At 49.1% G+C, this 27,787-nt stretch overlaps 1 long non-coding RNA gene across 1 annotated transcript in view; it reads left to right on the forward strand.

The window, feature by feature from the left end:
• The window catches only part of LOC142829825 (uncharacterized), an 80,232-nt gene that overhangs the window by 38,086 nt on the left and 14,359 nt on the right, over window positions 1–27,787 (forward strand). The window contains exon 3 of the long non-coding RNA XR_012904644.2: window positions 9,905–9,981. This is a non-coding gene — a long non-coding RNA (uncharacterized LOC142829825). The remainder of the gene's footprint in view (window positions 1–9,904; window positions 9,982–27,787) is intronic.

Raw genomic sequence — 27,787 nt, forward strand, 5'->3', positions numbered from 1 at the left:
CTTGTGCTTTTTCTGATAGGCTCTTTTTGCGCAAGAAACCCCTGCGGAGCATCCACACATGCCTTTTTCTGCAACAGCTGTAGTGCAAAAAGGAGTTATTCCTCGTGAGGAGAGGAATAACTCTATGAGCAAAAGCCCTCTGTCCTGTTGATTTAGTGGGGTTTTTTTGTTTTGGTTTGGAGTTTTTTTTTGCCCAAAAATGAACTTAGGGTGTGGACGCTCCATGGTTTTTGCGCAAAAACTTTGTAATGTAGACATAGCCCCAGTGTTTATATGCTGAAATGTTTTGAGCCACTGGGGACTGGATGTGTCAGAAGATTGATAATGGATATATGAAGCCTTTTACTTGGAAGTCAGTTCAATGCTGGTCAAAATCTTAAATGAATATTAAAGAATAAAGAAATAAAACCAAAAGATTCTCCCACATATAATTTATAACAAAAAGGCACTAGAAAGATTCTTGCTTTGCTTTGCTTTGCTTGGACAATAGGGGCAAGTAAAATTTTGTGTCTAAAATTAACTAAATAAAGAGCAATACATTAGTAAATATTTATTGTAGTATACAGGATATTTTATCAGACCTGCATATTGAAATTCGGCTCCATTCCTTTCCCTCATATTAGTATGCTATTAGTTTCCCAAATCTATATAAGAACAGAGAAAACAAATGTTTAAACATTCTTCTAATTCAGAAGAGTACATTTTCCCAGCATGAGTATCACAATTATCATTAGGCTATTTTCATTATTATTTTTTTTTACTATTGTAGGGATAACATATCAATGTATTAAAAATGTGATTCCCCCAAGTGGAAGTGACTCCCCATAATTTGTTCCTCACAACTTAAAGTGTTTAGATTTAGTATTATTATTATTATTATTTAGATTTATTATTATTATTATTATTATTTGTTAAGATTGTTAAATGTTTAGATTTATAATTATTGCCCCTCTAGAATATAATTTGTTAGGAATATAATATTAGGACTATGTAGCCAGAAATAGCTCCCCGCCCCTCCTCTGTGTCCCAGGGCATGCTCAAGCTTGTGCAAGGGGCTGCTTGAAATTGAGGTTGCAGAGATACATTGTAACAATGCATTGTCAAGCCACTAACTCTGCTCTGGGAGCCAAGACCTGTAATTGACTAACGCCATTGTTACATAATTGACGCCTGTTCTCTTCAAAGCAACTGTAACTAACTCAGCACTCAGAGAGAGAATGTTTCAAGAAATGCCACCCAGAAACTTGACTTTTTTGTAACTACAACTCTTGAAAATATGTAAAGTTGTTGTTATACGAAATACTGTATGGGAAACATTAATTAGGGAATGTATGTAAGCGAGAGAGTGCTTGGATGATGAATGATTGGTTCTGAGAGGTGCCAGCCTGAGAATACAGCAACAAAGGGCTGAAGAAGGCGTCAGGTGCCAGTGCAACCAAAAGGTGTCAAGTGGAGAAAACCAAGTACAGGAGGTCCACCCGATGAGATCACTGATGAGCACCTGGCAGCCACCCTGAAGACATCAGCATGATGCAGCAATTTCCATAGACTGGCATAGGAAGAAATTCCTATAAAAACTGGACTAAAAAACTATGGAATCAGAGTCCAAGGTTCTGCTGCCAGCCCACCAGGAGCTTCAGATGCGCATCTGATCAGGACTTCGCTCCCTACTACCATCACTTGTGTACAGAGTACCTGGCCAGTATTCTGTCACAAGCAACTTCCAGGCTGGTAACTATACACAGAACTTGAATGAATGGATGTATGAATGAATGTTTATATATATAAATATATAAAAGTGTATAAGGGTTAAGTAGTGATAGGAATAAGTAGTTAAACAACGTTGTTTGCTTCTATCTTTTCTTTATTTTTTATTATTATCTTTACAATAAATGTGGCTTTTTGCCTTATCCCCCTCATAAGATCCTGCTTGCTTTTATTGGTATAACACTATCAGAAGGATTAGTGAGACATTGGCAAGAAAGGCTGCGACAAAAGTCCCAGTGGAGCTACCTGAAGGTCACTCAATTAGGGTGACCAATTCCACTTTACCTCCCAGGTCAGTGAATATTTCCAGAAATATATTTTTATAGTCAATTGTTATCAATGAAACTAAAATGCTGGTTTTTTTTTTTAAAGAAATGGGAGTGTTAGTTAAAAGTGTTTGGGGGGAGGAATAGCTCAGTGGTTTGAGCATTGACCTGCTAAGCACCGAAGTTGTGAGTTCAATCCTTACATGGGTCATTTAGTGATTTGGGGCAAAACATTGTCAGGGATGGCACTTGGTCCTGCTGTGAAGGCAGGGGACTGGACTCTTTGACCTTTCAAGGTCCCTTCCAGTTCTAGGAGATAAGCAATCTCCATTAATTTAAAAAAAAAAAGTAAAGATTGATATACAGCATGATGAATATAGTTCTGAGATCAGATTCATAGTAGAGTTGTTGAGCTTTGTAGATGCAGAGAGTTCTTGCATAATTAGTCCTGATGTTATAGTCCAATGTCCATATTTCAGGATGAATAGAGGTAGGTTTGGAGATATCAGACAGGAGCTTAAAGCTTTCCCTGCTAAAGCATCAAGCAGATCTGGGATAAAAAGGGTCAGGACCTAAGGACATTTTATACAGTTTTAAAGCAATCTTTTAATCATTCATGCCTGGGTGAGCAATAGGCAATCATGGGCTACGCCTAGACTATACGCCTATTCGAAAAAGCATCTAGATTGCATTACGCGAATCGAAAAATAGATCCGCTTTTTCGAAAAAGAGTGTCCAGACTACTGGATGATCTTTTGGAAAAAAAGGCACCCGGAACTGCTTCTGGCAGGACATGGAAGCAGCCTTTATTTCCTGGTGCTTCTGCATGTCCTTTGCAGAGACATGTGCTTAAAGGGATACCCCTGGACAGCTGTTGCTCTGCTCTTACTTCTGGCTTGCCTACCTCCTAGAGGGAAAGCAAAGCTGCTGCAGTGCTTGCTCTGGTTGCCCTGCTTTGTTGGACACCACAGCAGTTTATTTTCTGGCGGGGGGGAGGTGTTCTGCTTTTCACTGTGGTTTTTGGCCACAGAGCTTGAGCTATCCCTGGGCAGGCGACGGCCCCACACTGCCATACTGCAGCTTCTGCTGCATCTTCATGACTCTATCATGAATCTCCTGCCCCATATGGACCCGGACCAGACCCACGAAACCTTTGTCCGGGATGCAGGAGCTCTGTCCTTGCCCCCAAACTTCTTTGGGGACAGGCAGATTTGGAGGCATGAGATGAGTTTGGGCTGGTGGGGCCGGCTCGTCATGGGGCTTTGGGACGACGGCCAGTGACTCTGCAACTTCCAGATGCAGAAGGCCACATTCCAGGAACTGTGTGCCTGGATACCCCCTGCTCTGCAACACCAGGACACCCACCTACGGCCCGCCATCCCTCTTCAAAAGCGGCTTGCAATCGCCCTTTGGAAGTGGGCCACACCCGACAGCTACCACTCTGTGGGACACCAGTTTGGCATGGGGAGGTCTACCGTTGGGGCCATTTTCATGGAGGTAAATCACTTTTGGGGGGACAGGCCCTGCTGTGTGGGGGGATTGAGAAAGGGGGACTGCCAGGCAAGGGCAAGAGGGAGTGGGGGATGGAGTGGCACTTGGAGGCAGCTCCTCGGCCAACCATGCGCTGATGCCGTGGAGGGGACATCCTGGTTTCTGTCTATTTTTCTCTTGCTACAGGTGGTGAGGGCCATCAATGCGGAGCTGCTGAAGATGCTCGTCCATCTCAGGGACCTGGACTACATCATTCCCGGGTTTGCTGCCCTTGGCTTCCCGAATTGTGGAGGAGCCTTCGATGGGACACACATCCCAATCCGCACACCGCCCCATCAAGCAGCCCAACTTATAAACAGGAAGGGCTACTATTCCATGGTGCTGCAGGCCCTGGTCAACCACCGGGGACATTGTATGGACATTTGTGTCAGGTGGTCGGGGCAGGCATATGATGCTCTCATATTCCACAACTCCTATCTGTATCGCAGGTTGCAGACAGGAACATTTTTCCCCCAGGGGGACCTCGCACTCGGGGACATGCAGATGCCAGTGTGCATTGTGGCCGACGTGGCCTACCCCGTGATGCCGTGGCTCATGAAGCCCTACACCGACCACTTGGATGCGAGCAAGGAGCTTTTCAAAATGCATCTTAGCCAGACTCACATCTAGGTGGAATGTGCCTTCGGCCGGCTGGAAGGGAGGTTCCGTTGCCTCCTAACATGCCTAGAGATGCGTGAATGCCACATCTCGGAGTTGGTAGCCGCATGTTTCGCCCTCCATAACCTGGTGGAGAGGAAAGGAGAGGCCTTCCTGCCACGGTGGGAGACAGGTGCTGATGGCAAGGGGAGGCAATTTGGGCAGCTCCGGATGGCTGCTGTCTGCCAGGCTCACCAGTCTGGTGTCCAAATCCAAGAGGCCTTGAGGGAGAGATTCTCAGAAGGAGCCCACTGACTCTTCCCCAGAGCCTCCCCCATGGTGGGGGGGATACGTTGGCCTGGCCCACCTCTACTTGCCCCTCCACTACCCTCACCCTCTTCCCATAAAGAATACATACGCACCCGGGTTTTTTTGTAAACAGATATTGTTTTTTTATTAGAAACGCTATCAGTAAGGAAAATGTACTGTTTAAAAAACTTTCTCTTTTTACTGTTCAAATGTTTATATACAAGGTAAAGCTTTCACTCAAAAATAAAGATTTTGTTACATAACTGAAATGTCCTTTATATGGGGTGGTAGGGGACTGAAAATCTGGAGGGGGTCAAGTAGGCCGCTGCTTCCCTGATCGCAGGGTCCTGCCACCTTCTTGCTTCCTGGCGCCACCACAACCTTGGGTTCAGGTGGAGCGAGAGCCTGTCCTTGCCAGAGCAGGAAGGAGAGACAGCTGTTCGGCCTGTGAGGGCACAGGAGCAGGAGGGGCTGGGGAACAATGGGGGGCTGGGAGAGCAGGGTCCTGGCGTTCAGGAGGATCAGTGCCCATGACAGGGACAGGCAAGGCTAGGACCTCCCACATAGTGGCACAGATAGCAGTGTGCTGCTGGACCAGCTCATCCAGCAGCTTGTTGCGCCGCATGGCCTCTGCCTCTGTCCTCTGCTGAAGAGTCCTGTTGAGGCCTGCAGGGCCACTAAGTGCTTTTTCAGCACGTCAGTGTAGACACGCCACTGCCTGCGGGTGCCACATGTCCAGGATGGTGATGGGGCAAGTGTGGTGCTCCCCTCTTGGGTGGAGGATCTGGCTGTGGAGGAAAAGAAGAGGAGACAATCAATGTATGTGCCCCCCTTCCCCCACTGTCCCGAGGGCATGCCGTCGCTGTCGGTCTCTCCTTTGGACAGGAGACTCAGGGGTGTTACACGTGACACTGTGTGTGAGTTGAGCAGCAACCTGAAAGCATCACAGGGGCCCCACAGTGGCAATGGGACTAGATGGCCACCCACACTTCCAACCAACCCATGTGTGGTGACCCCTCAAAGCACTCACCCGATGTTCCCTCCCTGATGTCCATGGATGCCTGGGGAGCCTCCTGGGAGAGGGTCCCTGCTGTTTCTTCCTCCTCCTCCAGGTGCAGCTCTCCCATCCCTCCTTCCTGGTCATCGTCCCTCAGGGGTTGGTCCACAATATGGTGGGGTAACCCAGACTCCACCACACACAGTGGAGTCTGGGCTTCCCCACCTCCAAGAATCTGCTCCAACTCTGTATAGTATGGGCAGCTCTGGTCTCGGGCCTTGGCATACCCTTACCGCAGTTCTTTCACCTTGGCCCTCACTTAGTCCATGGTGCAGGGGTGATGCCCTTTCTTGGCCAGTCTCTGGGCCATGCACTCATATATGTCTGCGTTCCTACGGTGCAGCTGCAAGGCCTACAGGGATTCTTCCTGGGACCAGAGCTCCAGGAGGTTTTTAATTTCTGGCCCTGACCAGGCTTGTGCCCGCCTTTTGGTGCCCCTGGGTGGGTTCTCCTCACTGTCCCGAGAAGGGCCAGGGGGGCCTTGAGGCTGGGACATGGGTGCACGGGTGATCTGGCTGGCTTCCTGACAATAATACTTGTTTGGGTGCCTGTGCCTTTAAGAGGCCGCGGACAGAAACCATAGAGGTTTGTAAAGGATGGACTGTTGACCAGGGCTTCTTCCTGGAGGCCTTTTTGTTTTAAAGAACAGGCTCCCCGTGTCCACACACACCTTTTTTTGACAGATTTCTGTCGAAAAAGACGTTCTTCCTCATAAAACGAGGTTTACCGCTGTTGACAAAACTGCCACATTCTTTTGATTTACTGTCAACAGAACGCGGCGGCAGTCTAGATGCAGGTATTTTCAAAAAAAGACCTCTTTTTTCGAAAAAACCCTGTAGTCTAAAGATACCCATGGAGACTTCCAAATAGACAGATCTCCCAAGCATCACCAGTTATTAGCTATATGGATTACTATCAGACAATGGCCCATCATTCACAGATGATTTGCTGTACATTTAAAAGAGAGATTAATACAGTATAGACAAGAACCATTTGATTACCTTGTTAATCTTTAACAATATACATGCAAACACAGAAAAACACAAATATTATCTACCAGTGTATATCACTCAAGTTTGAATTTGGGTCATTTATTCTGCAGGATGTTTAACCCTTTCCTGGCCATGAGTCACAAAGGCCAAGAACTAGTTCCTTATCTATCTATCATACAGATTCTTTGTGCAGTTTTTATAAGTTTGTAAAAATATTACCATTGTGTAGCTAAGTCGCAGTATCTATTTTATACCTAGAATAGTTCAAAATAACCAAAATTCATACCGAGCTATTTTTTCCTAATAGTTATAAAAGCTGTAACAGTTGTAATTCCCTTAGGGTAGAGCTACACTGTGGGTTTTTTTCCCCAAAGAAGGTATGCAAATTGCACTCGCATTTGCACATCTTCTCCGGGGGTGGGGAGGGATTTCCAATATTTGGCTTGTCCACACGGGGCGAAATGTCGGGAAAAAAAATCTCTTTCGGTTCTATGTTTTACGAGGAATAAGGGGGCTTCCGAAAGAGGTTTTTTTTCTGACATTTGGCCCCGTGTAGACAGGCCAAATATAGGAAAATCCTCTTCCAGAAAAAAAAAGGAAGAAGATATGCAAATGCGAACGCAATTTGCGCAATTTTGCATACCTTCTTCGAACCCTCCCCCACACAGTACCCTTATTCCACAGTGGTACAGCTAGGCTATGTCCAGACTCAGGGGTTTTTTCGAAAAAAGTAGCCTTTTTTCGAAAAAACTTCCCCTGCGTCCAGACTCAAGCCGCGTTCTTTCAAAATTAATTCGAAAGAATGCGGCTTTTCTTTCGATGGCAGTAAACCTCATTTCACGAGGAAGAATGCCTTCTTTCGAAAGTTCCTCTTTCGAAAGAAGGCGTTCTTCAATGTAAATAGGGCTTCTTCAAAAGAGAGCATCCAGACTCACCGGATGCTTTCTTTCAAAAAAGCAAGCCGCTTTTTCGAAATTTCTCCGTGCAGTCTAGACGCTCTCTTTCGAAAGAGGCTCTTTCGAAAGATGCTTTCGAAAGAGCCTCTTTCGAAAGAAGCCTGCAGTCTAGACATAGCCCTACAGTGTAGCTGTACCCTTTATTCCACAGTGCTATTCTAGTAAGTGAAAAGGATAGTGTATGGATATTAGAAATACTGCAGAGCGTTCTGCAGCAGATTTTACTACAGTACTGGAGAAGTGAGTTCTGGCTTTGGAGGGTGTAAGTTCTACTCCTAGCTCTGCCAGTGATTTATTGTTTGGCTTTAGGAAAGTCACTTCACTTTTCTGCCTCAGACTCTCCATTTGTAAAATGAAGATAGTCATATTTACTTACATACCCCTCAAGAGCATTGTGAGGATAAACTATTATTTAATAACTCTGCAGAATTTTGACCCAAGTAGGCACTCCAAAAATGTTGTGTAGTATTATCACGTGTTAAAACAATGTAATTGTCTATTAAACAATGCTCCTGTAGCCACAGTATTCCTTCACAGCTCTCAGGCTATGGAATAATTAATTGTGGCATTTTTTCATCCAACAAGTGTACTTGGATGTATAGTGTATATCCAAGGAAATATGGGGAAGCCAAACATCATGACAAAACATGATATGAATTGGAGGATGCGCATATATGGCTCTGTATGCTACCGCTACTATTGTTGAAACTAGTATTTTACGTAGTTAAAGATCTTTCTACAGAGAAAGATAATACTACATTGGACATAAGTAGAAGAAAACACATGTAATTAAGAGGAAGATAATCCATAACTCTTTTTTTCAGCTGTCCTGTAAGACCAGAGTGGATTTAAACTAAACAGTTTAGATTCCCGCCTAAAACTTTTCAGTCCTTTTTTAATGGATTCTTCCTTCCAGCCTAGCATGTTCCTCTGCATCAGATAGATTTTCCTCCTTGTCCTTTAGGATGACCTCTTATCTTCCTCCCATTCCTGAATTCTTAATGTTCTTCCTAAATATGGCAACCACACCAACCCTGTTGCATCATCACAGAAAGCAGAATGGCAGCCATCAGCTGTGCATTGCATCTCTTTCTTTTGCGTGGCTGCATATTCACTGCTGACCATGAGCTTCATCTGACCCTAAATGTATTTACCCACCCATACTACAGGTGTTGATTTTTGTACTGTGTACACATTATCTTTTTTGTAAGATCTAGTTGCCGAAACTATTGAGCAGCCATTCTGGTGAACTCCAGTAATAAATTTATCTTCAAGCTGTTTTAAATGCAATATAAAAGGAAAGAACGTTTACTGGACAGCTACTGCAATGAATCCAGGCCATCTTCTTAACCAGATGGTAATTGAATTTTGCAACTGTTTTTTTTTTTACCAGCAAGGTTATGTATCCTTGGAAAAGAAGGTTATGCACCTTGTGCAGTAACTGAGGTTCTTGGAGATTGTTGTCCCTGTGAGTGCTCCACTTTAGGTGTTTTAGTGCCATGCATTTCTTGTTGGAAACTTTTGGTAGCAGTGCCCTGATTGGCCATGCATGTGCATCAGCCATCTCATGTATCTTTAAGAGGCTACTATGGAGGAACAGTCAACCCTAATTCAGTTCCTTCTCTATCCCCGAGGATCAAATCAAACTCCAAAGCTGACAGGCACAGCAGGCCCCTGGGCAAGGTTGGGGGGAGTGTAGCTTGGCTCCATGCTCCCAAAAGGGGTGGGGCTGAGGGCAGAAGGGGTGGACTGCCCGGAGTGTGCTGTGTGGCACATTTGCCTCCTCAAGCAGCCCTAAGAGCCGTGTGGAGAGCCATGGCAGTGCTCCAATAGAAATTGTATAGGGGTTGGGACCCTTTGAATCACAGGGACCTGAGGCAATTGTCCCCTTTGCCCTCCCCTGCCAGTGGGCCTCCCTGAAATAGAGGGGAGGTGGATGGGTATTCCATCTTGAAGAACTTCAATTACTGCACAAGGTAAGTAACCTTCTCTTCTTCTTCAAGGAGTGTCTCTGTGAGTTCTCCATTTTAGGTGACTGAAGAGTAGTGCCCTTCGGTGGACAGGAGGGGCTTTGGAGTTAATGTTTGTACAGTGGAAAGCACCAATAGCCCAAAGTGAGAATCTGCAGCTGACTGTTGTTCCAGGGCATAATGTTTGGTAAAAGTATGGGGCAATGCCCATGTTGCTGCTTTACAAATGTCAATGATGGCTTCATGTCTGAGAAAAGCTGCAGATGTGAACATAGCTCTAGTGGAGTGCATATGAAGTCCACATGGAACTTGCAAATTGTAGTTTTGGTAACATAGCTTGATGCAATTAGAGATCCATTTAGAAAGTCTCTGTTTGGAAATAGTTTGGCTTCTGGATTGCTCTGTTGTAGATATGGATAGCCTGGAAGATTTTCTGATTGTTTTTGTTCTCTCTACCTAGAACTCCAGTGCACTGTGGACGTGTGGTGTGTGATGGGAAACTTCCCTTGTCAGCATGTGGCTTAGGAAACAATACAGGTAAGTCAATGGGTTTATTAAGATGGAAGAGGGAGATAACCTTGGGTGTGAATTTAGGGTGTGGGCATGCCATTAGAGCAGCCAGTTCTCTCACTATTCGTCCTAATGTGATCACTACTAAAAAGGCGACTTTCATGGATGAGTGTACTAATGAGCAGATCGCTAGTGGTTCAGAAGGTTTGCCCATGAAGGCATGGAGAAAAAAGATAAGGTCCCACATAAGGTTCAGGTTCCTTCATGTGGGATGAGTGTTCTCAATACCCTTGAGAAAGCGCTTAGTCAGTGGATGGGTGAAGACAATGAATCCATCCACCCAGTATGAAAGCTGGTGATGGCTGATAAGTGCACTCTGATTGAGCTAGGCAAGAGACTTGATTTTTTTTTAGTGTCAATATGTAATAAAGGATATTGGGTAATGGGGTCAACTGTGGAGTGATTTCCTTGTCTTGACACTAAATGGAGAATCTTTTATGACCTCCGGGGTGAGAAAAGCTGCTCCGGGTGCCCCTGGTCTGCTGGGGACCGTCTCTGGGGACCGTCTCTGGCAAAGCCGGGGAGGTGCGGGACTCCGCCGCGCTGCGGCTTTGCTCCCGGTGTCCCTGGTCTGCTGGAGACGGTCCCCGCCGCCGCTGTGGCATTGCTCCCCGTGTCCCTGGTCTGCTGGGGGGGGGCACAGCTAGTGCGCCCCCCCCCCCCAGCAGGCAGGCTTTTGTTGTGGACCCTGGGGTAGAGCAGCTGGGGTGCAGCCGGGTTGGTCCTGCAGGGACCTACCTGGCAGCCCAGCTGTTCTGTCCCAGGCTCGAGATTCAGCCGCTGTTGAAACTGATCAGTGGCTGATTCCAGGAAGCTGGGGGCAGAGCAATTCTGCCTCCAGCTTCCTGTAGTCAGCCCCTGGTCAGTTTCAGCAGCAGCGGCTGAATCTGGAGCCAGTTCCGACTTACATACAAATTCAACTTAAGAACAAACCTCTAGTCCCTATCTTGTACGTAACCCGGGGACTGCCTGTACTTCTTTCGAGTTATGTCATTCCAGGATTAGCCATGCTTGGGATGAAGCTTAGGAATGTTGGGGTGACAGAGGTGACCTGTATCTTGTGTCAATAGATGAGGCCAGAGGGGAAGGGTTCGTGATGTGACAGACATCTGGGTCAGATATGAGAACCATGTTTACTTGGATCCTGAATTTGAGTAGTCTGATTTTGTGTAGGATGCAACTCAACAAAGGAGTAGGGGGAAGGTGTATAGAAACGGGACTTCCCATTTGACGAGGAAGACATTTCCGCCGCCCAGTCTACCTTCCCACAGTGCCCAGGACCGGAAGTTCGTCAGCCCCGCCCTGCACCTGGCTCCGGAACTGACCCGCCCCAGCTCTCAGCTGTGCTGCGGGTCCCTGTAGCGGCCCCACTTCCACGCGGCCGTGCCCGGGGGGCTGAAGAAGGGGAAACAACCTGGGAGGCGGGGCCACGATCGGTGCTGGGAGCTTGTAATTGGACTTCCAGCCACGCCCCCCCTGAGTGGTGATCATGGCCCCGCCTCCTAGCTGGGACTCCCAGGCTGGGAGAAGGGGCCGCGATCGGCGCTGGGAGCCTGGCTTCTGCGCAATCACAGGTTCCTAGTGCTGATCATGGCCTCGCCTTCCAGCCGCTCCCCCCGCCCGTGCCAGGTTTCTGTCCTGTGTGCAGCCAGAAAAATCAGAAAATACTGGACATCGCACATGTCCGGTATTTTCTGGGGTTTTTTTTACTGGACAGAGAGCACAAATACCGGACTGTCCGGTAGAATACCAGACACCTGGCAACCCTAGGCCCACACCCCCAGCTGTTAATGAGCCCTGCCCACTAGGGAGATCCATTCCCTGGAAGGTGCATGCCTGTGTGGGCACTAAAAGTTCTCCTCTCACTCGTCCACAGTGAATGACGCTGCGGATGGCCCCATCTGCCATGGCTAGAGCCGGGCTGCAGTGAGGCTGCCCATACTGGGAGCCCTTTACTGTGTGGCAGGAGGGCTGCGCAGAGCCTGGCAGGGCAGCCTTAGAGCCCCTTGGTGCAGGGCTAGTATTGGGAGAGCTATGGGGATGGGGCTAACGTTTGGGGGCTGGCACTGGGGGGAGGCCCTGAGGGTGTAGGGTGCAGTGGGGCTCTGGAAACAGGAGTCTGGCACTGGATGTCTGGTGGTGGGGGCTCTAAGGGGTAGGAGCTGGCACTGGGGGGATTTTAGGGTGGGAGGCTGGCACTGGGGGGTTGGGTGCAGTGGATTCTGGGGTCAGTGTATAGCACTGGGGGTAGTGGATGAGTGCAAGGCTCTAGGGGTTAGGGCTAGCACTGGGGGACTCTGGAGGCTGGGGCTTTTGGTGGACCGGTAACATTTTATTTGTATAGTCATTTTTTACACAATGAATATGAAAATACGCAAATAAAATTTCACGGGCCCTCTACAAATTTGCGAATGTGTTTGCCAGTCCCTGGTATCAAAAAGGCTGGGAACGACTGCTTTAGGGTGTGTGAGGCTTTCTTGGCAAAGAGGTCTAGGCATTTCTAAACTTTATCATAGGGAGTGGTTTTGGTTTGATGTTGATTAACCACCTCTGCTATCAACAAGTTTGCAGTAAGGTAAGTAAACAAAAACTCAGCTCCTTTATCTGCATGTAATACTTCTTGCCTGATCACTTACAAGAAGGTGGAGCTAAGGCTGGATTCAGCCATATGGTTTTTGCTGGGTCCGTGATGGCAGCATTAATAGTAAGTGCTATCTTTGCTACTCTTTTAAACAAATCCTGAAAGGATTTAAAACCTTCTGATGTGGGAGGAGATGGATGAGTAGCTGGGAGGGTGTCACCCTCTGGTCTGTCTGCAAGTTCAGCAGCTTGCACCTGCAGCAATGCTTGGGAGCCTGGAGCAGATGGCAGAGGCGGTCGCCACATTCTGGATCTGGCTGGGTTGAATGGCTGGGTGTTCTGGGCTCTGCATAATGCCCAGGGTCCCAGTATGCTCGCTGCAGTGGGAAAGCCATAGAAGGTGGCACCCATTGTGGGTGTTGCTTTACCCACCTACAACCTGTGACTGAGGGGTCCAGATGTAGGAAAGGAATGCTGAAATGATCCCACTCTTATTTCTCCTTCCTCCTCTGTATCACTGGAGAGAGAAGGAGCCGAGCCAGCAGGTATATTACTAAAATTTGCCCCCTCCCGGCCGGAGTGCCATCGGTGCCAAAGAGTGGCGTTCTCAGCGTGGAAGCAATAAGGAGGACTGCAAGAATAACAAACTTGTGCCAACGGTGCAGGCAGGCTGAAGCTGGGAACCAGTTTTGTCTGGCTGGAAATATGTTATGTTGTATTGGGACAGCAGGTGGTGCCCTAGTGCTGCTCTGGGTCTAAGGTTTTTTTTTCCTCCCTGCCAAGCTCTGAGGCTTAGGTTTGCTACTGCTGCTGTAAGAGGGAACTTGAAAAGCAACCTCACTTGTGTGTAACGCATGTCTCCCCAGGCCATGAACACACTGCCAGTGCTTGTCTGTCCCAGGGACTGAGAGCTTGCAAATCTGACCGTGCTTGAAACCTGGGGAGCCAGGCATGTCAGCGAGGCTGAGTTGAATAAAAATGAGAATAGTCCCAGTCTAATGCCTGACTCTTCAGAATCTGCCTGCCTGCAGAGGGGAAAGAAGAGAAGTTGGGTTTTTTTAACGGGGGGGAAAAAACAGAGAGAAAAGAAATGTAGAGTTTAACCAGGAAGGAGTTAAAACTGAGACAAGGAAGAATGTAGGGAAAGTGAAAGCAGATAAGAGGGCTGCAGTCATTCTGATAGGAGGTGGAAAAGGAACTTAGGCCTTTTCATATCCGGGTCTATTTCTGGTCATCTGATTTTGCAAATTCAAAGATCTATGTCCCCACTGTGTGCAAGAATTCAATGTAGTGCAAAGAAGTATGTCTCCAGTAGGGAGACTGCCATAGACTTTGAGAGTGATGCAATGTTGGTAGCTATGCCACAGTGCCAGTGCCACTTTGCAGTCTCGGTTATGCTCCAAGGGCACCCTAGGACAAAACTGTTCAGTGTGTGGTTATGGGTTCATGTCACCAGCATCCCATAACCATAATGCACTCATCTACTCAGACCTCTTCCTTGAGATCAACAGGAAACAGTCTTTTCTTGCCCCTTTTGGTCCTGGTTACCTGAGAATATGCCATAGCAGCATGAGGATGGCCCCCTTCATGGATCTTGTTTTGCATGAAAGCATTGTGATGTTGAGATCTACCTTGGTGTGCCTAATGGTGCAATCTTTCAAGAGTGTAAGCACAGCACACCAGGAAGAAGACAAGGAGGAATCTCCTCCATCTCGGGCTCCCCTGGGCACACTGTCCAGGCAACCCCTTGCATTGAGCGAATTGGAAATGCAACTGACATTTGATCCTCTGGACACAGTGGAATGTCAGTTCTGGTGCCATCAGACAAGCACAGACTGGTGGGACCCCTGCAGGCATGAGACAATTGGCAGTGGCTGTGTGACGGACCCAGCAGGGTCCGCACTAGGAACGGGGGAGGCCCCTCCTCCCTGGCGGAAAGCGGCGGCCAGGGACGGCCAGAAGCCGCTCGGCGCGGCGCCGCCGGCTCAGCAGCGGCCAAAGGCGGGGGCGGGCGCGCGCCAGAGGAGACGGGGGAAACCCCGGGGGCCTGGGAGGCGTCCGGCGCGGGCGCCCCGGTTCGCGCCCCGGGCGGAAGCCGCGGGCACGCTTCGGCCGGAGCAGCGCGGGGACCCCCTGGAGGGGGTGGGGCTGACGCCCCTGACGTCACCCGTCCGCGCCCATAATAGGGGCGCCGGGACGCTCAGGCAAGGGGAAGCGAGCGGGCAGCCACCCTGGCTTCCCGGCACCCCAAGCACCCGGCTTTCCGGGCGACCAAGGGAGACGATCCCGGCAACTGGAGGCTCGCCCTGGGACGAACCCGGCACCTACGACGGGGTAAGTGACTTGGCTCTGCACCGGCCCGGGGGGTCGGCGCAGCGGGAGTGGAAGGAGTCCGAGGCGGGGCCGTTCTGGCGCCCGTGGGCAGGCGAGTTTCGGGCGGCTGCCCCGCCTGCTGTGAGGGGAGCGCTTTAAAGCACCCATCTCACTTAGGGCCTCGGGCTGGGACCCGGTGGTGAGGGCGGGCCCGGGTCCCCCACTCCCCCACGCCCCGACCTCAGCGTAGACCCAAAAGGCGGCGACGGTCGCACACAACACCCCTCCCCTTCCCCGCGGAGAGGGGCAACAAGGCAAGGGGGCAAAGAGTAGAGGGATGGCTCAAGAGCCCCGGTCGGGCCCCCGGCCGGGGGCCGCCCGGGAAGTTACAGGTCCGGGTCTGCCGAGCCCCCTCGGCCCTACTCGGGGCGAGGGGTGATCGCACCCGGGGCCAGACTCGCCCGTGAACCCCGGAGGGCGGGGTAACTGGGCATTTGGAAGGCGGTGGGTTCGCGGAGCCCCACCCCACCCCGCTGGCTTAGCCCGGGGGATTTGGGGGTGCGGAGCTCGCACCCTTAAAACCCGCCACACTGGTGGAGAATGTGGGCATCGAGGTAGTTCCCTCCCCGTAGACGAACGTGAACAGGCCAACCGGCCGACAGAACCCGCGGGGGGCGAAGAAGGAACGGGCGACCCGATGGAGCCCCGACCATTCCTCGAATGGTTCAGCGAGAACCAACAGCAGCAACGCCAGGTCCAGCAAGAGCAACAGGCCCAATTAGTCCAACAGCTGACCACGCAGTTCCAGGAACATCAGAGGCTGCTGATCCAAGAATTAGCAGCCCAGCAGGAGCGGTGGCGGCAGACAGTGGAGAGGCGATGGGGAACCCCGGTCGGAGCACCGGGGACATCGGGCGAAGGACCCAACCTACCCCTGCGCCTGACGAAGTTGGGACCTCAGGACGACCCAGAAGCATTTTTAACGACTTTTGAAAGGGTGGCGACGGCTGCCCGGTGGCCGCCGGACCAATGGACGACACTGTTGGCCCCCTACTTAAGCGGACCCGCCCAACTCGCCTACCGCAGCCTGGCAGTAGCGGACGCCTTGAATTACCCGAAGGTCCGCGAGGCGATTCTAGATCAGGTGGGGCACTCCCCCGAGACTTGCAGGCAGAAGTTTCGGCAGGAAGTGTTCAGAGGGGGCGACCGGCCTCGGGCGGTAGCCCAGCGACTAAAAGAGTGGGCCAACCGATGGCTAGAGCCCGAGCACAAGACAGGCAGCCAGGTATCGGAAATGGTGGTGATGGAGCAGTTCATCCACATTTTACCGAGGGACGGGCAAAGATGGGTCCGCCGGAACCAGCCCGCAACACTCAACGAGGCCGTGACGCTGATGGAAGCCCACCTCCTCGCGGAGAGGGAAGAGGGCGTCGGCGGAAGAGCCGCCCCGCCCGCTCCGAAGGTAGGGGGGCCCCGACCCCAGGGGAAGCCTCCAGGGGGAGAACCCTCGTCAGGGGGGCGCAGGGGACGCGACACCCCCCCCCTTTGGCACTTTGAAGTAGGAATAAGAGCCTCCGGAAAAGGGCGCTTTTTCCGGAGGATCGGGGCCAGTGTAGACGCTCTTTTCCGGCTTTTCTAAAAGCTGGAAAAAAGCGGCAGACATTTTTATTTAAATGCCGTGGGGGATATTTAAATCCCCCGCGGATTTCCCTACTACGATAGTTGAAATTAACATGCCCCTTCCGGAAAAGGGGCCAGTGTAGACGTAGCCCTATAGAATGTAGTGACTCTGGGAAACATGGATACCATAGTGGAGGGATTTGCTGCGATTGGGTTACCTAACTGTTGTGGGGTGATAGACGGAATACACATCCCCATTGTGGCCCTGGATCACTTTGCCAAGAAGTACATAAACACAAGGGGTACTTCTTATGGTGCTGCAGGTACTGGTGGATCACATGGTGGTTTCACTGACATCAGTGTGGGATGGTTGGAAAGGTGCATGACACATGCATCTTTAGGAACTTCTGCCTCTTCAGAAAGATGCACGCTGGAACTTTTTTCCGAGACAAGAAAATTAGAATCGGAGAAGTGGAAATGCCAATAGTGATTCTTGGTAACCCAGCCTACCCTTTGCTCCCATGGCTCATGAAGCTGTACACAGGCAGCCTGGATCCCATTAAGGAGCAGGTGCTGAGCAAGTGCAGAATGGTGGCTGAATGTATTTTTGGGCGTTCAAAGGAAAGGACTAGGAGTCTACTGACTAGGTTGGACCTCAGCAAACTCAACATTCCCTTTGTGATGGCAGCCTGTTGTATGCTCCATATTTGTGAGAGTAATGGGGAAATGGGATGGGGAGGATGAGCCAGAGCGCTCAGGATGGGGAGCTTAGCCAGAGAGCCCACCCAGAGACTTTGAGCAGCCAGACACCAGACCAATAAGGACACCATGAGGGCAGTACAAATCAGAGAGACTTTGAAAGGAAGTTTTATGAATGGCCAGTTTTGAGAGTCATGCATGTTGCTCTCAATGTGGTGCCCCTGCATTCAGTGTGTTTGCATGTAATCCCCCACCCCACCTCTGCAATGCAAGCAATAAAGAGACTGATGTGCAGAGATCATACATTTTTATGTAGGGAAGGCAGCAGGGCCAGAAAAGAAGTACCTGGTGGGACCTGGGGGAGGATGGCTCAGAAACACAAGAAGGTTTTGCCTCCCGAAGCCCTGGAGGTTATTTGAAGCTGCCTTTATGTTCCTCTCACTGTGTCCTCTGGCCCTTGGGGGCAAAGCCTATGGAACTGAGTGAGGAGAGACATTGTTCTGCATTGGGGCAGGGTTCACTCCAGGCTCACCGCCGGGTGCTCCATCTAGGGCCGGCTTGAGGCATTCTGGTGCCCCGGGCAAAGGTGTGTGGCCCATGGGGAGCGGGACCACCCCCTTAGGGTGCACAGGCCCGCCCCTGGGGCACAGGGTGCAAACGTGGCCCAGTCCAGCCCGGGTGTCACTGGTGGCGCGTGCGCCAGGCTGTGTAGGGCCCTGTGGCCGTGGGGAAAGGGCACCACGGGGATGCAGGCAGGCCAGCGCTGCGGGAGCCAGGCACGTGGCGCCTGATGGCAGCTGTAAGTATTAGAGGTGATAATTGGGGAAGCTATCTTTGTAATGGTTAAGGTAGTTGGGGTCTTTGTTCAATCTCCCTCCCCCCCGGAGAGTGTCGAATTTTAGCATTAATGACAGTTCAGAGGATTCCCTTTCAAGTGCAGATGTAAAAGGTCTTTGTAGCAGAATGCAGGTAGATAAGTCGTTGAGACAGTGTCCTTTCTGGTTGAAATGGCAAGAAATTGTTTTTTCTTTGTAAAGAAAAATGTGTGTTTGTAAAGAAAAAACAATTTCTTGCCATTTCAACCAGAAAGGACACTGTCTCAACGACTTATCTACCTGCATTCTGCTACAAAGACCTTTTACATCTGCACTTGAAAGGGAAAACTCTGAACTGTCATTCATGCTAAAATTCGACACTCTCCGGGGGGGATTGAACAAAGACCCAAACTACCTTACCCATTACAAAGATAGCTTCCCCAATTATCACCTCTAATACCATTAGCTCACAGACACTTACCTTCCTTCCTCCCTTCCCCCCCGCGTCTGCCTTCTGTTCTGAAATGTGATTTATCCTTTTCATATGTGTTCATTTTTTTAATTGTATCCTTTGGTATATATGGTTGTGACTATTTTCCTCCACTATTTGATCTGAGGAAGTGGGTCTGGCCCACAAAAGCTCATCATCTAATAAACCATCTAGTTAGTCTTTAAAGTGCTACATAGTTCTGCATTTTGCTTATTTTAATATGGCACTCCTAGGAGTGCCTGGAGAATCCTTCCTCCACCAAACCCTATGCTGTCTTAGCATAGATATTAGCATTTCTTTTGCTGTTTTGGAGCTCTGAGAGAATGGGTTCCTCTCCCCATGACTCAATGAGGTCCAAGATCTCCTGCACATTTGCACAAGAAAATTGACAGAAAAGAGGGCTTTTGCTGCTAGAGTTATTCCTCTCCCCATGAGGAATAACTCCTTTTTGCGCTACAGCTCTTGAGCAAAAAGTCAGGTATGGAGGCTCTGAAGGGGTTTTTGCGCAAGAAACCCCTATCAGAAAAAGCACGCATGCTCTGATGGCCATTCTGTGAAAAACCCTCCTGTGCAATGCCGCTAGGCTGATTATTTTCAGGAATAACGGCATTGCGCAAGAGTGTTTTTCTTGCGCAAGAAGGGGCAGTGTAGACAGCTCCTTCTGGCACAAGAGCCTCTTCCACAAAATGGCGGCTCATTAGATATGCAAATGAGGCTTGGCGTTATTCCACGCTTAGCCTCATTTGCATATTTCTGGTGCAAGAACCCGCAAGTGTAGACATAGCCCTTGTGTCTTGCTCACAACACACCTGTTAATGAAACCCAGAATCATGTTGGCTTTTTTTGCAACAGCATCACACTGTTGACTCAAATTTAGCTTGTGGTCTGTTATAACCCCTAGATCCCTTTCTGCCATGCTTCTTCCTAGACAGTCCCTTCCCATTCTGTATGTGTGAAACTGATTGTTCCTAAATGGAGCACTTTACATTTGTCTTTATTATACTTCATCCTGTTTACCTCAGACCATTTCTCCAATTTGTCCAGATCATTTTGAATTATGACCCTATCCTCCAAAGCAGTCGCAACTCCTCCCAGCTTGGTGTCATCTGCAAACTTAATAAGCGTACTTTCTATGCCAATATCTAAATCGTTGATGAAGATATTGAACAGAGCCAGTCCCAAAACAGACCCCTGCAGAACTTCACTTGTTATATCTTTCCAGCAGGATTGAGAACCGTTAATAACTACTCTCCAGCCAGTTATGCACCCACCTTATAGTAGCCCCATCTAAGTTGTATTTGCCTAGTTTATTGATACGAATATCATGCAAGACCGTATCAAATGCCTTACTAAAGTTTAGGTATACCACATCCACCACTTCTCCTTTATCTACAAGACTCAATATCCTATCAAAGAAAGCTATCAGATTGGTTTGACATGATTTGTTTTTACAAATCCATGCTGGCTGTTCCCTATCACCTTACTACCTTCCAAGTATTTGCAGGTTATTTCCTTAATTACTTGCTCCATTATCTTCGCTAGCACAGAAATTAAACTAACTGGTCTGTAGTTTCCTGGGTTGTTCTTGTTTCCTTTTTTATAGATGGGCACTATATTTGCCCTTTTCCAGTCTTCTGGAATCTCTCCTGTCCCCCATGATTTTCCAAAGATGATAGTTAGAGGCTCAGATACCTCCTCTATCAGCTCCTTGAGTATTCTAGGATGCATTTCATCAGGCCCTGGTGACTTTCAGGCATCTAACTTTTCTAGGTAATTTTTAACTTGTTCTTTTTTTATTTTATCTTCTAAACCTACCCCCTTCCCGCTAACATTCACTATGTTAGGCATTCCTTCAGACTTCTCGGTGAAGACCGAAACAAAAAAGTCATTAAGCATCTCTGCCATTTCCAAGTTTCCTATTACTGTTTCACCCTCCTCACTGAGCAGTGGGCTTACTCTGTCCTTGGTCTTCCTCTTGATTCTAATGTATTTATAAAATGTCTTCTTGTTTCCCTTTATTCCCGTAGCTAGTTTAAGCTAATTTTATGCCTTTGCCTTTCTAATCTTGCCCCTGCATTCCTGTGCTGTTTGCCTATATTAATCCTTTGTAATTAGTCCTAGTTTCCATTTTTTATATGACTCCTTTTTTATTTTTAGATCATGCAAGATCTCATGGTTAAGCTAAGGCGGTCTTTTGCCATATGTTATATCTTCCCTATACAGCGGAATAGCTTGCTTTTGGGCCCTTAATAATGTCCCTTTGAAAGACTGCCAACTCTCCTCAGTTGTTTTTCCCCTTAGTCTTGATTCCCATGGGACCTTACCTATCAGCTCTCTGAGCTTACCAAAAGCCGCCTTCCTGAAATCCATTGTCTCTATTTTGCTGTTCTCCCTTCTACCCTTCCTTAGAATTGTGAACTCTATGATTTCATGATCACTTTCCCCAAGCTGCCTTCCATTTCAAATTCTCAACCAATTCCTCCCTATTTGTTAAAATCAAATCTAGAACAGCTTTCCCTCTGGTAGCTTTTTCAACCTTCTGAAATAAAAAGTTGTCTCCAATGCAGTCCAAGAACTTATTGGAAAGTCTGTGCCCCACTGTGTTATTTTCCCAGCATATATCTGGATAGTTGAAATCCCCCATCACCACCAAATCTTGGGCTTTGGATGATTTTGTTAGTTGTTTAAAAAAAGCCTCATCCACTTCTTCCACCTGGGTAGGTGGCCTGTAGTAGACTCCTAGCATGACATCACCCTTGTTTTTTACCCCTTTTAGCCTAACTCAGAGACTCTCAACACTTCCGCCTCCTATGTCCATCTCCACCTCCATCCAAGTGTGTACATTTTTAATATATAAAACACCTCTTTCCTCTTTTCCCTGTCTATCCTTCCTGAGCAAGCTGTATCCTTCCATACCAACATTCCAATCATGTGTATTATCCCACCAAGTTTCTGTGAAGCCAACAATGTCATAGTTGTATTTATTTATTAGCACTTCCAGTTCTTCCTGCTTATTACCCATACTTCTCACATTTGTATATAGGCATCTAAGATACTGATTTGATCTTGCCTCCCAGTTTTTCCCTGACCCGCCTTTTTCTCTGCCATTATAGCCCACGCTCCAACCCATCTCCCAGGTCTCCATGTTCTCCACTTACCTGTGGGCTTTGCTCACCTGTCCCCATTTAACCTAATTTAAAGCCCTCCTCACTAGGTTAGCCAGTCTGTGTCCAAATAGGGTCTTCCCCCTGCTCGAAAGGTGAACGCCATCTCTGCCTAGCAGTCCTTCTTGGAATAGCATCCCGTGGTCAAGGAAGCCAAAGCCCTCCTGGAGATACCATCTTCCGAGCGAGGCATTTACCTCCAGGACACACCTGTCTCTGCCCGGGCCCCTACCTTTGTCAGGAAGGATCAAAGAGAATATCACCTGTGCTCCAGACTCCTTCACCCGTACTCCCAGAACCCTGTAGTCGCTCTTGATCTGCTCAATGTCACACCTCGCAGTATCATTTGTGCCCATATGGATGAGTAGCATGGGGTAGTAGTCAGAGGGCCGGATAATCCTCGATAATGCCTCCGTAACATCTCGGATATGGGCCCCCGGCAGACAGCATACCTCCCGAGATGAAATGTCCGGGCGACAGATGGGCGCCTCCGTGCCCCTCAGAAGAGAGTCTCCGACCACCACTACCCTACGTTTCCTATTCGCAGTGGTGGCAGCAGACCTCCAAGCCTTGGGGGTACGAGGCCTTGCTTCCTCCATTGTAGAAGGTGATTCCTTATCTCCTGTATCAAGAAGAGCATAACGGTTTCCTAGTACCACGGCAGGAGGGTTCGGAGCAGGGGTGGGGCACTGCCTGCTGCCAGAAGTAACCAGCTGCCAGTGTCACCCTGAGCCGTCTCCTCCTCCACTAGTGGTGTGTCCGCAGTCCTGTGTATTGGGACAGCTAACTCAGGTGTCTCCTCATGTACACGGTCCAGGAATTGCTCATGTATTTGGATGCTCCTCAACCTAGCCACCTCCTCCTGTAGCTCTCCTACCTGCTGCCTGAGGGATTCCATCAGCAGGCACCTTTCGCAATGGATGCTCTCCCCAGCTTGTATATCAGTAAGTGGGAATTGTAAGCCACAGTCCCTGCAAAACTACACCAGGATTTGGGTAGAGGCATCCATGTTCAGGCGCTCTGTCTGGCTGCAGGCACAGGTGGAGAAGACAGAAGCAATGCTGGCACAGATGTGGGTCTCCTGACCATCGTAGGCCTCTCTCTGTCAAACTCTCTCTTAAACTCTCCTGTCTGCAGCTCCTGTCCACTTCGCTCCCCTGGTCGCTCTGCCTCTGGCTTTTAAAGCCTGCTTGCCTAGGTCAGGCCTGCCCACTCATGAATAGTTGAGTAACCTCATAAATTCTTATCTGTTAGGGTATGTCTACACAGCAAAGTTATTTCGAAATAACTTTACTAGCATCTACAAAAGCCAACCGCTATTTTGAAATTAATTTAAAATAGCGGAGGGATTATTTTGAATTTGGAAAACCTCATTCCACGAGGAATAACGCCAATTTCAAAATTGCTATTTCGAAATAAGTGCTGTATAGATGCTTATTTCGAAATAGGGGCCTCCAGCCCTTCCCAGGGTGCCCTGCTGGCCACTCTGGCATCAACTAAGAAAACTCCTCTCCCTTCCCCCCTCCTCTGAGCCCTTAAAGGGGTAGAGTCTGGCCACAGTGCCTGTGCCAGCTCCAAACCTGCCAGCTCAACAAACAGTCTGTCCTGCCCCTGACCCAGTGGCCCCAATATGAGCCAGCAAGCCACCAGCAGCCAGCCCTCCACCACTCTCCAGTAGCAGTCTGCCAGTTCCCAGGAGTCTGCAAGGGTCCAGAAAAGGCGGGCGCCTTCCTGGTCTAGTGCGGAGATTATGGACCTCATTCAGGTTTTGGGGGACTCCTCCAACGTCCATGATCTCCACACTAGATGGAGGAATGCAGCTGTCTATGGCAGGATAGCTGCCAGCATGGCCAGCAAAAGCCACATCTGCACCCAGGAGCAGGTGTGGATGAAAATAAAAGAGCTTCGGCAGGCATATGCCAGGGCCACAGGGGGCAACTCCCAACCATGGGCACACACACCAAGCTGCCCCTATTTCAACACCCTGGACCATGTCCTCGGGGGCGGGATGGTTCGTGTCCCACAGATGGTCATCAATTCTGGGGCAAACGGCCCTTACCAGGGCATCTAGGAGGAGGAGGAAGAGAACCTGGAGCCTCAGCAGACCAGACAGAATGTGCTGAGCAACCAGGACCTCCGAGCCGCCCCAGCGGACCTGTTGCCGGTGTCATCCGAGGCCAGGGAGGCAACAACAGGTGAGTGCCATCACTGTCCCCTTATGTGGAGGGTGGGGGGAGAGAGAGTGGGATGGAAACCAGGGACTGCGTGCGTGGGCCTTGCTGTCCATGGATCATGCAGAAATCTATGCATGTGTGAGCATGTGCCATGCCACTTCACGGCATTTGGCCCCAGCTGGCTGCCACACAGGGGCCTTACCCTGTTAGACACATGCGTGTGTGAAGAGGCATGACATTCTCCTGACTCCGGGGTGAGACACAGCAGGATGCCCTCCCTTCGCAAAGCCACTCTACACAGAGGCAGGGGACATCTCCCCTTCATCCCACCCACATTATATACAGCACGGGGGCATGGATGCGGTCTCAGGGATTGCAGGACATTCCAAACATGGTCTCTTTGCAAGCACATCGGCTCTGATGGTGCAGGGAATGGTCATCTTCACCTTGCAGAGGGGGGCTGGGCTTCTCCTACTGTGTCCCCAAGGATAAGTTTGCAGATGATACCAAACTGGGTGGGGTTGCAACTTCTTTGGAGGATAGGGACATAATTCAAAATGACCTTAGCAAGTTAGAGAAATGGTCAGAGGTAAACAGGATGAGGTTTAATAAAGAGAAATGCAAAGTGCTCCACTTAGGAAGGAACAATCAGTTCCATACATACAAGATGGGAAGCGACTGTCTAGGAAGGAGCATGGCGGAAAGGGATCTAGGGGTCATAGTGGACCACAAGTTGAATATGAGCCAACAGTGTGATGCTGTTGCAAAAAAAGCAAATATGATTCTAGGTTGTATCAACAGGTGTGTTGTAAGCAAAACTCGTGAAGTCATTCTGCCGCTCTACTCTGCACTAGTTAGGCCTCAGCTGGAGTACTGTGTCCAGTTCTGGGCGCCACATTTCAAGAAAGATGTGGGGAAATTGGAAAGGGTACAGAGAAGAGCGACAAGAATGATTAAAGGTTTAGAGAACATGACCTATGAAGCCAGGCTTCATGAACTGGGCTTGTTTAGTTTGGAAAAAAGAAGATTAAGGGGGGACATGATAGCGGTTTTCAAATATCTAAAAGGGTGTCACAAGGAGGAAGGAGAAAATTTGTTCCTCTTGGTTTCTGAGGACAGGACAAGGAGTAATGGGCTTAAAGTGCAGCAGGGGAGGTTTAGATTGGACATTAGGAAAAAATTCCTAACTGTCAGGGTGATCAAATATTGGAATAAATTGCCAAGGGAGGTGGTGGAATCTCCCTCTCTGGAGATATTTAAGAACAGGTTAGATAGACATCTGTCAGGGATGGTGTAGACGGAGCTTGATCCTGCCTTGAGGGCGGGGGGCTGGACTCGATGACCTCTCGAGGTCCCTTCCAGTCCTATTATTCTATGATTCTATGATTCTATAACTGACCACTGCTCTTGTTTCTCCACAGCTGCACCAGTTGTGCGTGCAGGGCACACCACACCATCCAGGACATGCTTCCGCACCCGAGGGCTCCGCAGGACCACCAGTGCAGTGGAGGGGTACCAACAGCAGCACCTGGGGGCACTATGAGCCCTGCAGCGCACCTTCCAGCACTGGGTGCAAGAAGACCTGCAGCTCCGGTGGGAGCAGCTTGTCCAGAGCCGTGCCATCTGCCAGCACCTGCAGACCCTGGTACAGAGCATGCTGCTTCCTGCCGCTCCAGCGCCTGCTGCCTCCCCAGCTACCAGTCCTTCTCCCACTTCTTTTCCTCCTCATGCTTCTCCCTCCACACCCTTCCCACTCTCCATCCCCTCCCCATCCACCTGGGGGCTGAGGCCCCCACACCCGCAGTGCTGGGAGACAGTTGGCCCAGCAAGACCACCAACCCTGAGCCCTGAGCTTCCCCTCCACCTTGTTCCTGTTGCTTCCCCCTTCCAGCTCCCTCCTCCCAGGTTTCCCCCTCCCCTCTCCCACCCTCTCTCCTCTCTTCTCCCGCCTCCTTTCCCCAGTCTCACCAGAGTTTCATTCCCCCACCCCAGTGTTGTTCAATAAACAGAGTTTGTGTTCATGAAAATACGTGTATTTTATTTGACATCAGGAAGGAGGGTTGGAGAGGGGTAAGTGGAAGGACGGGAGGGAGGAATGAGGCACAAGCCCCCAGTGGGGCATACCAGGGAGACTGTTAGTGCTCTTCAGGGTGAAAGCTCTCCCTCAGGGCATCCTGGATACTGACAGCCCCCCAATGGACCTCCCGGATGGCACCCTGCAGAGAGTGCAGCCAGGCTCGAAGCAACACATCCAAGAGAAGCACCTGAGTGCCCAGGGGCAGTTCTGGCTCAATGTTGCAGAGTGCTGTGGTGTCCCAAGTGAGGGCAACCAGAGCACACAGAGACAAAAATGCTTTGCTATCCCTCAGTGAGATAGGCAAGCAAGCAGGGAAACCTGAGAACCGGCTGTCTGGGGGGGGCGGGGTCCCTTTAAGCACAGGCCTCAGATAGCCTCAGGCAGCAGCCACACAAAGTAACTCCTGACCTGATGCCGTGCTTGAACTGGTTCCGGCCAGTCTTAAATGCGATTCAGCATCCACTCAGTGTGGACGCACTATTTCGAAATAGGAAAATGCTATTTCGAAATGCATTTTGTGTGTAGACGTGCTATTTTGAAATATTTTATTTTGAATTAACTATTTAGAAATTAGATATTTTGCAATAACGCTGTAGACATACCCTTAGTAGATGTACCCTTAGTGAACTATTCTATGGTTCCTCTCTTCCAAGGAGCACCCTGCCACTTGGTGCTGGAGTTTAAAACTCAGCTCTCCTCACGGACCTCTGATAAAGAGGCAGCAATGTGGGGTGGCAGCAGTCTCTGTCTAGGGCGGGTCTGGACCCATTACAAGCCAGGACTGAGCCAGGCTAGTGGCCAGCCTGCTAAAAAATTTACTGCCAAGGGGCAGGGGAGGAAAATGCATGTAGTTTATAACATTAACCGATAAGCTTTTGCTTATTGGTTAATCAACTACACTATTACATCCCTAAGATGGAGTACACATTAGTTCTCCTGTTGAAAGAAGGATTGTCCCCTTCATTCAATACTTGCTTTTATTTCATCCTCTCTGCATTTCTTCTCAATGGCTGCTCAGTTTCTGTCTTCTCTCTTTCTTATCACCTTTTCACTCTTGTTTTCAAATTTTTTACATTTTTCTCTCCTGTATTTTTTATCCTTTTTTTTCTAATTCCACCCTCAGTTTGGTGTCTCAAAAGAAGTGCATTTACCAATGGAGCAGCTGCAGCAGGACATTAAGCAACATTCTAGTCAGTTTTCCTCAACAATCTTTGAATGCATTTGCTTTGAATACAGAATTTGCCTTACAGCATGCTATTCATAATATGGGGAACCTGACTAATAAAATAGTAACTTTCACTTTGTAGCCAGCTAGTATGTGCTAAGCACTGAAATGCTATTGTTGTTCATGGCACTTACTGGTGGGTTAAATTACACTACATGGGTTCTAAAACTAGGGGGCGTGCCCCCCCCCCCCCCCGGGGAGGGGGGAACGTGTCAAAATTCTGGGGGGGAGTGAGCTACAGTTCATCTTCAAGTTTGACACAATCAACTCTGGATTAAACAAAGACTGTGAATGGCTTGCTAACTTCCAAAAGCAGCTTCTGCTCTCTTGGAATTCACACCTCCAGATCAGCTGCTAGAAGTGGGCCTCATCCTCCTTGATTGGATCCACCTCATCATCTCCAGCCTGATCCTGGCCTGCATATTTATACCTGCCTCTGGAAATTTCCACTACATGCATCTGACAAAGTGGGTCTTTGCCCACGAAAGCTTATGCTCCTACACTTCAGTTAGTCTATAAGGTGCCACAGGACTCCTCGCTGCTTTATTTCTGCTATGCATTGTTTTCTTTCCTAAATACATGATTTAGTCATTCTTTCTGTTGACAACTGATTTTG

Source organism: Pelodiscus sinensis, chromosome 6 (genome assembly GCF_052426305.1).
Source record: "Pelodiscus sinensis isolate ZL-2025 chromosome 6, ASM5242630v1, whole genome shotgun sequence".
In the NCBI taxonomy this organism is placed as follows: Eukaryota; Metazoa; Chordata; order Testudines; family Trionychidae; genus Pelodiscus; species Pelodiscus sinensis.